The 13,868-nt window shown below is 48.4% G+C and overlaps 1 protein-coding gene across 1 annotated transcript in view; it reads left to right on the top strand.

Moving 5' to 3' along the window:
- The window catches only part of DNAI1 (dynein axonemal intermediate chain 1), a 293,696-nt gene that overhangs the window by 221,051 nt on the left and 58,777 nt on the right, over positions 1–13,868 (top strand). The gene's annotated exons all lie outside the window — the stretch shown is intronic.

Here is a 13,868-nt window from a genome sequence, read left to right as displayed (position 1 = left end):
TAGATAATGGCATAGAGAGTATACTTATAAAGTTGGTAGATGATACCTAGCTTGGGGATGGGGGGTTGCAAGTGCTTTGGAGGATAGGATTAAAATTCAAAATGATCTGGACAAACTGGAGAAATGGTCTGAAATAAACAGGATGAAATTCAATAAGAACAAATGCAAAATACTCCACTTAGGAAGGAACTATCAATTGCACACATACAAACTGGGAAATGACTACCTAGGAAGGAGTACTGCGGAAGGGGATCTAGGGGTCATAGTGGATCACAAGCTAAATATGAGTCAACAGTGTAACTCTGAGATGTATTAGCTGGAGTGTTGTAAGCAAGACACAGACGTAATTCTTCCACTCTACTCCGTGCTGATTAGACCTCAGCTAGAGTATTGTAACAGAGGGGTAGCCGTGTTAGTCTGGATCTGTAAAAAGCAACAGAGAGTCCTGTGGCACCTTTAAGACTAACAGACATATTGGAGCATAAGCTTTCGTGGGTGAATACCCACTTCGTCAGACGCATGTGTCTGATGAAGTGGGTATTCACCCACAAAAGCTTATGCTCCAATACATCTGTTAGTCTTAGAGCTAGAGTATTGTGTCCGGTTCTGGGTTCCACATTTCAGGAAAGATGTGGACAATTTGGAGAAAGTCCAGAGAAGAACAAGAAAAATGATGAAAGGTCTAGAAAACATGACCTATGAGGGAAGACTGAAAAAATTGGGTTTGTTTAGTGTGCAAAAGAGAAGACTGAGAGGGCTCAATAACAGTTTTCAAGTACATAAAAGGTTGTTACAAGGAGGAGGGAGAAAAATTGTTCTGTCTAACCTCTGAGGATAAGACAAGCAATGGGCTTAAATTGCAGCAAGGGAGGTTTAGGTTGGACATTAGGAAAAACTTCCTAACTGTCAGGGTGGTTAAGCACTGGAATAAATTGCTTAGGGAGGTTGTGGAATCTCCATCACTGGAGATTTTTAAAAGCAGGTTGGACAAACACCTGTCAGGAATGGTTTAGTCCTATCTTGAGGGCAGGGGACTAGACTAGATGACCTGTCGAGGTCCCTTCAAGTCCTACACTTTTATGATTCTGCTATTGTTCTCTGCATTTATTTTCTTAACCTAAATTGTGGGTACGTCAGACTGTGAAAGGAGCTGTTTGCTCCTGGCCTTTGGAAAAGCATCACCAGCCAGTAGGCCACCCGTGCTGGCCAAGGAGCGAGCATGCTTACAGAGGCTGTGGGATGTACTGGAACCCCTGGGGTACCACCACTGGCCATTCCTCCGTTTAATTCCCCCTGGAGAGCAGTGAGCCATGCTGACAGGGACAGGTTTAATGTACATGTCTCTGCACTATCAGGAATGATTTCGGTTTAGATTCACTCACATCACTTATATATTTGCATCTTCCTGGATGACCAAGTTTAAGTATGTTGAGACCTTCCCACTTGAGCTCAGATTCATTCTTATAAGGCCTGATCTGGAGCCCATTGACATGATCAGGAGTCTTTCACTTCAGTGGGATTTGGATCAGGCCAATAGTTAGCTGATTTTTAGCACAACAGATCTTCTGGCTAAATGCTTTGCATCTTCTCCCATTGAAGACAAGGGCAACTTTGCCATTGACACCAGTGGAAGCAGGACTGTACCTAATATTAGCATAACAATGTTAAAGAGAATTGCTGTGGAAAATGAAAGTTCAGCCTTTTCGAGGATCTTCCATTAGACTAGCTGCCCCAGTGCAAACTAGACAAATTGTTCTTCATTGTGTGACCCATGTGCTATATGTTATTTCTATTAGAATAGCTCCTAAAATGCGCTCGGTGCTGTACAAATACATGGGTGGGCACAGCCCCTTACAGATCATACAACCCAATGCCCCGATCCTACAAAGAGCTCTGTGGAAGACTCCCATTGAATCTTCATGGACTCAGAGGCCACCGGCATGGAGCTCAGTGAAGTATCGAGGAAGTGTAAAGAGGTCTTTGTTGTCATGGGCTCTGGGGCTCTGAGCTACATTGCATATTTACTAGTACTTCGAAAGGAATCACTTCACCAGGAATATAGGGGTCTGAATCTGAACTAAACTCAGAGAGGTTGGTTTTGCTTGGGGGAAATGCTGAAGGGAATCTGGTTTCAGTTGGGTGAACATTTCTGGCTTCTTTTCCTATCTAGTGGATGAAGAAATTAAAGAATTTTGTCACCATAAACACAAGAATGTAGGTGTTTAAAAAATACATAAAGCTCCTAAAATGGCCCTTTGTCTGACATCACAGACAAATTGGAGAAAATAAAAGAATCGGAAAGAAAATTTTAAGATGAAAGCAAGTGGAAAGTAAGAAAGGCAAGTCATCATCAGCGAAGCGTGTTTGCTGACCTCTAGAGAAATTGCATTCTCTGGGCCAGGCCTTGAGGGATGACAGAGGGGAAAGAGCAGCAATACTGCGAATATGTCTAGCGTTGAGGTCTCATGGAGGACACCCATTCCCGGCGTTGGAGTTCTTTATACTGTAACATTCAAAAAGTCATTCTTCCCTCCCAAGGAAGAGACAGAAACAAGTTAATCAACTGGCTAATGAATGCCTGTGTTAACAGCAACGTTATTGGGCCAGGCTAGCCTGGCTGGCTGAGTGTGTTTGGTGTAGGAACAGGTGAGGATGCCAAAGAGGCAAAACCATCCCCTCACAGGGGTGGCAAGTTATATGGGCCTGTGGTGCCCGGGCTCCAGCAATATTCAGGGCTCGGGGGGCCTGGTTCCACCAATGTTCGGGGCCGGGTCTCTCCCCTGGCCCTGCCTGCCGCCCCCGCGCGCCTCCCCCGAGCATCCCTGCCTGCTCTGGGCAGCGGGCGGCTGCCCCCTGCAGCTCTGCCCTGCCGGCTCCCATTATCAACTGTTGCCGCAGGGTCCTAGCGTCCCCCTTCCACCTGTGCCAGGGCAGGCTGACCCTGTCCCTGCCTTTCCACCTTGGACGGATGGACCCTTCCCTTTTCCGGTGGGACCCTCCACCAGCACAGGCCCCCCCCACCCATAGTCACCGCTCCTGCCCCACGCTGGGCAGGGGCAGCCCCATCCCCCACCCACAGTGAGGCTACAGTGAGGGGCAGCAGCAGGGGAGAAGGCGCACATGTGATGGCAGCTTCCCCCCCCAACCCCCGCACCCACTGCAGGGGAGGTGAGGGGGCTTCCTGGACCTGAGAGGGGCTCTAGGAGCACGTGCAGTGACAGCGGTGCGAGTTGAGTGTGCTGTCGGGGGGAGAGGGGGGCCCCTCCCCAGGAGCTCACTGCAGCCGGCATGGGGAGAGCTGGGGGGAGGGGAGGGCTGTAGTGTGGACAGAGCCTCATACTTCGATTGTCAGCTGTTTTAAGCAGGGACCGTCTCTTTGTTCTGTGTGTGTCCAGTACGTAGCACAATGGGGGCCTGGTCCATGACTGGCTCCTTGATGCTACGCTAAGAATTTGATGTGTGTTTGCATATAGCGCAGTGATGTTCTGAGCCTGGAGCGAGGCCCTTAGAGGTACCACAACGCAGATAATACAGACCAATAGGAAAACGTTGCACCTGCAGCTTGGGTAGTTGAGTACCTATGCTCATTTGCAGATTCAATTATCCAATTTGCAAATGTGGTCCCAAAGGTAACTGTTTTTCATGCCACTGACCTTAGATGCACATACATTTTGCAGTGATCTAGGGTCATCTGAGTTGAACATATACCTGCCAGAGTTATGAACCAATAGATTGTTTCTATTTTTTTCCCCTTTCTTCAGTCACATGAGGTATTTGGGAAGCTGCTAAGGCTGCACAGAGGAGCAGCAAGAAAAACGGCTCTGTTTCTTGAGATACAATCCGTTATTGTCTGGGGCTGACTGCACGCACAAAAGGCAGTGGAATCGATTAGATAGATGCTCCAGCATCAAAGGATCTCTGTTTGGCAATCCGTGTAGAACTGGGTGAAAATGCATTTTGTGTACATTGACTTTTAAACTTCAATCAAGCTATGTTGCTCTCATTGTTTTCCTCCAGTATGTTTCACTCAAGTTGTTTTTTTCTGGATTGCTCAAGAGTCCTGTATTTGCTAGTTTTACCCAGGACTCTTATTTGTCTCAAGAGTTCCATACAATAATTTCTCTCTAGCATGACCATGGCCGAGCTGAGTTTTATGTCTCCTCAGCACTGACAGATTGCTTGGTGACCCAAATGCACAGAACTCTATAGCAGCTGACTGGAGGAATTCCAGCAGTAGAGGCCAGTGGTACATCATGTTCCTTTCAAATCTCATGTATTCTTTCAATCATGCATTGTCTTTCCCAGAAGATGCTCAGGCCTGTAATAAGTGGTGACACAAATTGGTTTGGATCAAATATAAACTGACCTAAAACGTGAACTCAGCACTTTGAGGTTTGAAAATGTTTGGCTGACTTCCATGTCTATCCCCCAGTCCCTCCCCCATGAGGTTTTTTATTTTTGTTGTCTCTCTCCTATTAGAGAAGAAGGATGGCCTAATGTTTAAGGGGCTAGACTGAGACTCAGGAGATCCAAGTTCCATTCCCTGCTCTGCTATAGACTTCCTGTGTGACCTTGGGCAAGTCACTTAAGCTCTCTATACCTCCATTCCCTGTCCATGAAATGGGGATAATAGCACAGCCTTACCTCACAGGGCTGTTGTGAGGATAAATACGTTACAAGTTGTGAGGCGCTCAGATACAGTGGTAATGTGGGGACTTGTAAGTACCAAAGACAGAGAGATTTGGAGTTCCAGCTGGCCTCGAATGAAGAAATGCCAGAAATTTCCCAAGAGATCAGATTCCCAGTCCACTTTTCCAGATTCCAAGAGGTTTTGGTAGTCTGGATCGTCCTCTGGGCTTTTAGGTATTTATCTGAACTGAATCCCCATCCTGGTGAGGTTTGTATGTCGCAGGACAGAGCTGTAATTTACAAGTCACAGATGTCAACCACCGTGTTCCGGAAGCCAGCAATCTGCAGTTTAAGGACTAGGCTATGCTGGAAGCTTGCGGCTTGGAGATCCACAGGAGGCCCTGCAGAGAAGGATGTACAAATGCTAGTTCCAACAATGCTGCTGGTGCCTTCTTTGAGGATGAAGAAAGTGCCCAAATCATGACTCCTATCTTCTCCTCCCAAAGCTGGCCATACTCGGTACAGATTGCTCATCTGTGAGGAGCCTGGACATCTTTATAAAAGCTGTCACAAGGCTGCTGAGTGATTCCACTTCGTTGTCATTCTCTCACGATTGTGCTTCCTATGCTTGGTGACACATACGCCTCTCTGTCGATAACCATTCTCCATGTGAAAGTAGCATACGGCCAATCTGGTATCCCTGGCTGGCTGTTAGGTTCTGGGTCCTGCTCCTGTGGTTTTCATTCTCTACTGATGCAGCACGACTTAAGCTCCTGTCAGAAGGAGAGGAATGCCACCAGTCTCCGTTTTCTGCCTCTGCTAATTCTAGTATGAATGAAGGCATTAGCAGCGTGGCATGCAGGTCCGGCTTGGGTACAACTTGTCAGTGTCTAAGGAACATCACACATCTCCGTCAACCTTTTTGGTAGGAAGAGTTGTTGAATCATAAGTAGACAGTGTCTTTGGTTGGAAGGAGGATCAAGATGTATTGAAGCAAAAGGTAAATACTGACCCTGGCAAAAATGACTCCCCTGCCTCTCCCTCAGTGCTCCCTACTCCTCCCCTCCCACCTGCTACTCTGGAAATGACCCCTCCCCTGCCACCCCACCAGGCACTCACATGCAAACCCTCACAGTTAACTTCCCCCCTCCCTGCCCGAGCTCCCACTGAATCCTTCCCCCACCATGAATATTCTGAAAAAACATTGAAGGTGAAGGGCTAACAGTCCTAGAAGGTGTCTAGAGGAGACGTCAGATCGAATGTTGCTGTGTGACAGATGCCAGCCGAGAGCTAACGTTTCATGCAGTAGAAAGGCAAAACCTCTAACAGCATGCCAAAAATAGATATAAAAGGTCGGATTCTTCTCTCATTTACACCAGTTTTGCCATAATCGGAGCGAAGTTACCCCTGATTTGCACCAAGAGAAGTTAGAGGAGAAGCAGGCCTCTATGTTGGTGCAGTGGGCAATATCTATGCTCTTAGGGAGGTAGAAAACGTTTTCTTTTCTTTACTTTTTCTTCTCCCTTGGCCTCACATCACCGCAAACCTTATTTTTGTTGTCTAATGTCAGTTTGGTTGACTTTTTTTTTTTTTTTGGTCAGTCAGCAGAGAGACACAGCATCAGCTGTATTTGTGGGTTATTTTAAGCTGAAGTAGATTCCCAATGGTCTGGACAAAGTGCATTAGTATGTGAAATAGAAACACCGGTGGTTTGAGCAGGGAAAGGTTCCATTTCCCCTGGATTTTAAGAGAATTCAGTAGTTCTTATAAATTATTTCCAAAGCATGAGCCCGATCTTGTGACGTGCTGCTGTTTGGGAGACACTGAGTTCCTTTAATGCCCATTGGAGTCAATAGAGTTACGTTAGGGCTGAATTTGACTTGTTAATTTCGTCCTTGTTGCTGAATTAGAGAGTTATGAAATAAAGCACCATTTCACCTTAAAATGCAATCAGTACGTGCCAGGAGTTTAGGGAATTTGGAGAAGAGAGTTGTTGCCGGCACAGAGTGCCCGAGGACAGCAACAGCGGGGTTCGTTGCCCGGTGTGCTTCGCGCCAATAAACACACCGGGGGAGAAGCAAACAAAGTTTATTTGGGATCCCAAAGCGGTGCTAGGAGACTGGCACGTCTCAAATCAAGCACACCAACAGAAACAGTTTTTCTTCTTTTATACATTTTGCAGTTAAGCCTCACCCCCCCCCTTCCCCTCCCTTCCTCCCCCCTACCCCTCCCTTCCCTGGTAACAGTTACTAAGCAAATAACAATTACATTTAAGCAGTTAAGTCATTCTTGGCAGCTATAAGTTTAGCTCGTTAGTAACTTCTTTAAACCGTTATCTTGTCCTTTTACCCCTTCAGCCAGAAATATGCAGGCCTCATTATTACCGCTTGATACCGGTGTGAGCAGGGGGTTGCACACAGATAACTGGTTGCTTACATATTCCAATTGCACTTGGCTTTTGAGGTAGATTAGAGTTTAAACATGGAAGGATAGAGTTTGGTTCACTTAGGCCTAGTGCAGGAAGGCTTCATTGACACTTGTGGTCGTCTACCCTCTCGAGTTACCTAGGGTGATGCCTAGTGACATCAACAGAGTTGGGGAGAAAATGATTTCTGAGTTTATTTATATGAACCAAAAATCAGTTACTGAACTCTGCTGTCATGTATACTGCTACCAATCCACAGCAATTCCGTTGACCTTGGTGGTGGTCTGGTTTTACAGTGGTGTAACTGGGGGCAGAACGTGGCCATTGGAATGTGTTGATTAGAAGATATGGGTGAAAGCTTGATCCCACTAGAGTAAGTGGCCAAACTCCCATTGACTTTAGTGGGGCCAGGATTTGGCCTTGTATCATCTGATTCATTTTCACTTCTTTCTCCTGGACTAACAGCTTAAGCTGGGAAAGCAATTGGCACGTGTAACCAGCCCCGCAGCATCATGGGCATTTCGGCTGGTGCTATAAGAGGCGCTTTGTGCGGAGGCATCCAGGGCAGTTCCTTGTGGGTAGCCTGTGTACACACCTTTTGACGGATATTTGGCATCCATGACCCTTTTTAGGAGCCCTGGGTGAACTGATCCAGGGAAATACCCACAAACCACTTGTAGTTTTGCCTCTGGAATGGCCCTTCTCTGTTTGTTTGTCTGCAGATAGCAGAACTGTACATACAGCCTCTTTTCACAATCTGCCCCCTCCCCTCCACCAACCCCATCTGTGTCCTCAAAGCCTGTTCTTATACAAGCAAAATATGAGACAGTAAGAGGTCCTGCTGGATTTCTTCAAACTACATTTTTTTTCAAATAGATCTGAGCCAGATCTCAGATCTATCTGGCTTACAAAAGCCAGTCTCTTTCCTTTCTGCAGACACTCAGTAGGAAGCTAGTCAGCAGTTGAGAAATGGGTACTGCTAGAGAATGACTAGCATTTTGAAAGAGAGGAATAGTACAGGATAGGCACTGTGTCTTCCCATCCTTTGATTTTCCTGTTTATAATCACTGCCCTCTGTGGATTCATTCGTAGCCACATGACTGAAACTCTTCCCAGAAAAATTTAAGAACCTTACAAATCTCCGCTCTTTGAGCAACGAACAGCAGGGGGGAAAAAGCCTGCAAAATGTACATCAAACTAAAATCTGTATGAGTGGTCTAACTTTAAAATCATTGTACCTGTGAAGAAAGGCTGCAAGAACCTGGAATAGATGGGGGATGGACTGGGGATTTTAACTCATGAGGATTTCTGCATCATTCTTCTGCAGCAAAAATGATCTATTAAAGTCTAGATTGGCTTATCCGTTCCATACGTGGCATATGGGGGGTTTCAGGACAGGGTGTTTGTACCCTTATGCATGTGCATAGATACCCCGTTCTTGCACTAACCAGGATGGGATGGATTGAAATTCAAGATGCATGAGGTGCGCATCCCTTGGGTAGAGTATGGATTTGAGAGAGGCTGCACAGTGGCTCAAAAAGGGTTTGATTGATGGGATAGATTTCCTGTCTCTATAAAAACATGTTTTTCAGCTGACAGCTTCTTTCTGGGAGACTGCCACTCTCCAGATATTTTATGGTTATATTTACACTACAGTCAAAAAAAAAACCCAGCCCTGCCAGTGTGCGTCAAACCTGTTCTGGAGGGGCTATTCAGTCCTGAGCCTCTGGGCTGAAATTGACAAGCACCTGTTAGTGACAGTGGTAATGCGGAGACCTGTCCACGGAGAACTGCACTGGGACTACCCATTCTTTCCGCATAGGCCACTGAACAGATGTCAGGGGCCAGGGACTCTTGGCCTTTACTGACCTGGGGGAGAAAAGCATTGCAGCCCAGACCCCATTTGCCTCAATCCGTACATTTTATTTAGTTGAGGGGTGAGATTATTTTTAATTCCAAAAACTATGAGTATGGTCATGGGGAGACAGTGTGGCCCAATGCATAGAGAACTAGACTGGGACTCAGGAGAGCTGGATTGTATTCACACTGCTGCCTTGTTAGGTGACTTTAGGCAAGTCATTCCAACGCTCTGTGCCTCAGTTTCCCCATCTGCAACAACCTGGAGCCCCTCCCTCACAAAGAACCATGCCCCTCTAATTCTGAACCTTTTCAGTTCTGTCATGGCTATTTCCCACCCCTCTGCTTTTGACGTTTCTCTGTCATTGCTAATTACCTATCATGTGACTGTTGAGCTAATTGTCATTGAGACTATTTTAATCCCATTTTATCATTAATTTCTCAGAGTAATAGACTTATCAAACAGTTAACAGCCATGACCAGGTTTAAATTGTTCCACTCTGCTGAACGCTTAGATTCCACACTGGAAAGTCAGCATGAAGTGACACTGGATCATTGAGAGTAGTGAGCAGAACGGCAGTGGTCTCTGACTGGAAATACAGTAGCAGAGTTCAGATCAACACGCACTGAACACATGTGTAGGCTTCTAACAAAATGGAAATTACGGCACCTTGGAGTTGTCGCTGCTTGGTGGAAGTGTGTTTTAATGATGGACTCTGGCTGAATAAGGATGGTGCTGAGATGTGGTTTGGGCTGATTGACCACTCAGTCAATGGCACTTCCCTATATGTCTGTTTGTAACACAATCCCTTTTGAAGGCCACTTTTAGGCTCCCAAATACATAGCCTGACTTTCCCAAAGGCAGTGTACTCACCGTTCCCAATGAACTCAGTAATTGTGCGAGGTCCTGAGCTCCCACAACTCTGTGTGACTTCTCTATGACTTGAGGGTGCTCAGCTCCTGCAGGATCAGGCCCTAAATAGGGAGGATGTGACAAAGGGAATCCTATGGAACCAAAGCACTCAGGGCCTGACACTTCCCCTTCTGTCCTGCGGGTGAAGGAGAGCACAGGCTGAGGTAATGGGGTGAGGGGGGTTCCCCCACCCCTGAGCCCACAGGGGCCCCACAGCTTGGGTCAGAAGTGGATGTGCTGCGCTGATAGGTCAGGTGGCCACTCGTGCATTCCCAGAACACCGGCCATTCGGGTACTTCTGGGAATGGCGTGGGACTGCCCCTACCTGCGTGACCCTTCCCCCCCCGCCTACATGACCTTGCAGGCACCATGCAGGTGAGGTCACGCCACACAAAGGATGCCATTTTGAAGAGCGCACCACCCAGCCCCCACTGGAATGACATCGCACCATGCAGGTGAGGTCATGCTGGCAGGGGCAGAGCAGGGCGCTCTTCAAAATGAATCATCGAATCGTAGAATCTCAGGGTTGGAAGGGACCTCAGGAGGTATCTAGTCCAACCCCCTGCTCAAAGCAGGACCAATCCCCAACTAAATCATCCCAACCAGAGCTTTGTCAAGCCAGGCCTTAAAAACCTCCAAAGAAGGAGACTCCACCACCTCCCTAGGGAACGCATCCCCCCGTTCGATACTGGACAGAACCACATCCGGTTTTATCTCACTACCGGACAGGAGACAAACTTTAGAACAGCAGGACTGTCTGGCTGAAAGCTGGACGAATGGCTGTCTGTTGACAGGGGTGGGGCCAATGGAGGAGTCACTCTCCCAGGCACGCGCCCCTGCCTGGTGGAGACCCAGTGGTTAGTCATGTGGGGCTGAGTGCTGTTAACCCCTGCCGAGTGCCTGCCCTCTGCAAGAGCTGTGTGCTGCCAGGGTGGAGATGGAGTCAGGGGAACACCCTGATGGGGGCTGGCCCCGTGCACAGAGGCTCAGAAATCCATGGGATTTGCCCCACGGCCAGCTGGACCCATGGATTTTAGAGATCTCTCTCCCTGTATCCTGCATGGGGCCTCACTGCTCCAGCGGGCAGCATGCGCCATAAACCTGGGAGTCTGCCTTGTGGCATGTCCTGCAGGCTATTTCCATATGCGGGCAGGATTTGGCCTCATTTTCCGTTGCTTACATGCCTCAGCTAGAAAAATGTAACTCATTCTGGTCAGGCTGTGATTATTCTGTATGCTGGAGGCACTTTCTCTAGAGAAATTACTCAGGCCGGGAAGATAAACGATTGGTTGGTCTTTTAATTTGCAAGGACCTTCAATGTCACATTTTTGCTGTTCCTCACTAAGCTGTTAGCAAGCTGCAGCGATTCCCGGAGCGAGGGCAGAGTCAGCGAAGTTATTTCTGCAGGGCAGCCGGCACGGCTTCAGTCCTCTCTGCTTTTCCTTGCCTGGAACTTTTGCAAAACGAATCCCTGTGCACATCTTGCTTTCTCTGGGGTAGATTCACTCCAGAGTCTGCTTACGCCCCGGTTGGTGCAGACCTTGGTGGAGGGCCCCTGGCAATGGAAGCCAGAGAGGGATGCTTGGAATTGGCACGCCTCTTTGACTCCTATTTAGCTCCTGCAAGAGATTACAGCAGCCTTCCCTGCTGGGTCTTCTCTGGAGTACAAGGGACCAGGCTGGCTTAAGGAGATACAATTTGTAACTCCCTTTCCCAGTGGCGGTGTGTCTGTCTGCACATCTCCCGTATGTATCCACAGAGGACAGTTATTCCAGACTCCCCTTGTATGTTTTCTGTATCCTGTAGTCATCTAAATTTGCAGACATCCCTGACCCTGAACAGCTTAGAATCAGAAATGTAGGCCTGAGAGGGACCTCATGAGGTCATCTGATCCATCCCCTGTGCTGAGGCAGGACCAAGTAAACCTAGACATAGGCACTGGCTTGGTGGGTGCTCCAGGGCCGGAAAAAAATAGTGGGTGCTCAGTACCCATCAGCCACCCACCAAACAGCTGTTCGGTGGGCCCTGCTGATCAGCACCTCCCCCTCCCTCCCAGTGCCTTATGTCCACCGCCAATCAGCTGTTCGGCAGCGGGCAGGAGGCACTGGGGGAGAGGGGAAGCAGGGAGGGTGAGAAGAGGCGGAGCGAGGGCAGGGCATGCTCAGGGGAGAGGTTAGGGTGGGGGCAGGAAGGGGCAGGGGTGGAGCCTTGTGGGAGGGGGTGGAGCAGGGGCAGGAAGAGGCGGGACGAGGGTGGGGCCTTGGGACAGGTTGCGGGTGGAGCATCCCCGGAGAGAGCTGAAAGTCATCTCTTGTGAACCTAGACCATCCCTGACAGGTGTCTGTCCCAAAGCGTCATTTCATACTGTAATTTTACACACACTGTGTGTGCGTGTGAGAGAGAGAGAGAGAGAGAGAGAGACACCAGTCTCCTCTCAAAGAAAAAACTGTTAAAGACACCTGTGCTGGCAGGCTGTCCACATAAATGTCTTTTGCTCAAATTAATTTGATAGGCTCAATGGGGAATTGTTTAAATGAGACGAGGGAAGGAATCACAGATGAATAAAATGTCTTGCTGATCGCAGTGATGGAACTGACGCAAAAGGATTATTTTTATCCTCCGGAGCAGACTAGAGGTGGGTCTGTGAATGGTGCTGCCCGTTGAGTTTGGAGTTCTATAGCAGCCTGCCAGATCAATGCATCTCAGCAATACAAAACATTTCCTGGAGGTACACTCTGTTATGCTAATAAAGCAGCATTTGTCTCAGTGTGACTAGCTGCTGGCTGCTGTCCTGCATCACCTGCTGAGAGAATTTCAGGTAAAACTTCAACAGACTCCAAAACGCTCTTCTGTAGCTCCTCTTTCTGATCTTAGAGCAATGAATGTTACCCCCACGGCTTCACATCCAGCTTGGGCCACATTCACAGGGGCCAGTCCTGTGAGTTGCAGAGCTCCCTCTACTCCCATTAAAATCCATTGCAGATCCTGGCCCCTGGTTCCATTCCCCCTGTGCTGCTCAGGCAATGCAAAGAACTGAGGAAACTGCCTATGTAGGGGGAATTCCCAGGTGGAGCCAGCTGTATGCCACCCACTCCCCTCCTGCATGTGTAGGGGCCTCTTGAGGTGGGCTGAGGATGAGAGGGGGTTAACATCCCAACAGGTGGAATGATTCCTAGGGGGCTGCCCCAACTGGCATAACTTAGAGCAGGGCAGAGGCTGCCTACGTGTCCAAAGTTGGGCACCCCAAAATGGAATCACTGGAAACCCCTTTTGAAAAGATAGCCCCTGCGGTTTAAGGGTGCTCGGCATCTCCCCCGCACAGGTCCGGAACCCTCGTTCCCCCACCAAAGAGCCCACTTGTTGGGGTTTGAAAGAAACTTGTTGAGTAGGGAAAAGCTACCGCAATCTCCTTTTGTGTGGCACAGGCAGATGCGAGATCCTCCAGCAGGAGAGGATTAATAATTCAGACTCCTTCGCCTCATTAAATAACAGCCTGGGTGGCTGAGTAGTCACAGCTCATAATGGAGGAGAACCTGGGCCCGAAAGGCAGTGCTGACTAACGCTTTTCAATTAAAATTGCTTGTTCAAGGAGAAAAGCCGCGCTGTTAAAGCACTGCAGCCGAGAGCTCCCACAGCTTGAGGGGGATTGGGGTACTTGAACTGAAAACTACAATGTAGGCTCAGCCTTGAAAGCGTGTCTGCTCATCCTTCAGTCAGAGCAGCACCTGAATCAGGAGCCGGATGGCGGGGGGATGGGGGGGATGTTTGTTGGTTCACTGCAAAGGGGCAAACGGGAAAGGATTCAGCAGATCTGCATGCACACCCAAGCCTTTTGGTCTATGCCCAGAGCTCAGCAGGGGAGCTTGGGAGGATGCTGGTGCTACCACTCCCAACCAAGAGAAGCTTAGAGAGACAGCTGAAGTCTGAAGCTTATATGTAAGACAAATCGGAGTGAAATCTCAGGAGATCAAGCTTTCTGGTGGGATCTCTGGTACTTCCTGCTTTCAGTCTATTTATAGCATGCCCATCACTGTGACATCTGGG

Source organism: Emys orbicularis, chromosome 6 (assembly GCF_028017835.1).
Source record: "Emys orbicularis isolate rEmyOrb1 chromosome 6, rEmyOrb1.hap1, whole genome shotgun sequence".
In the NCBI taxonomy this organism is placed as follows: Eukaryota; Metazoa; Chordata; order Testudines; family Emydidae; genus Emys; species Emys orbicularis.
The sequence above is the reverse complement of the archived record's forward strand: the minus strand, read 5'-3'. Positions and strand labels throughout refer to the sequence as shown.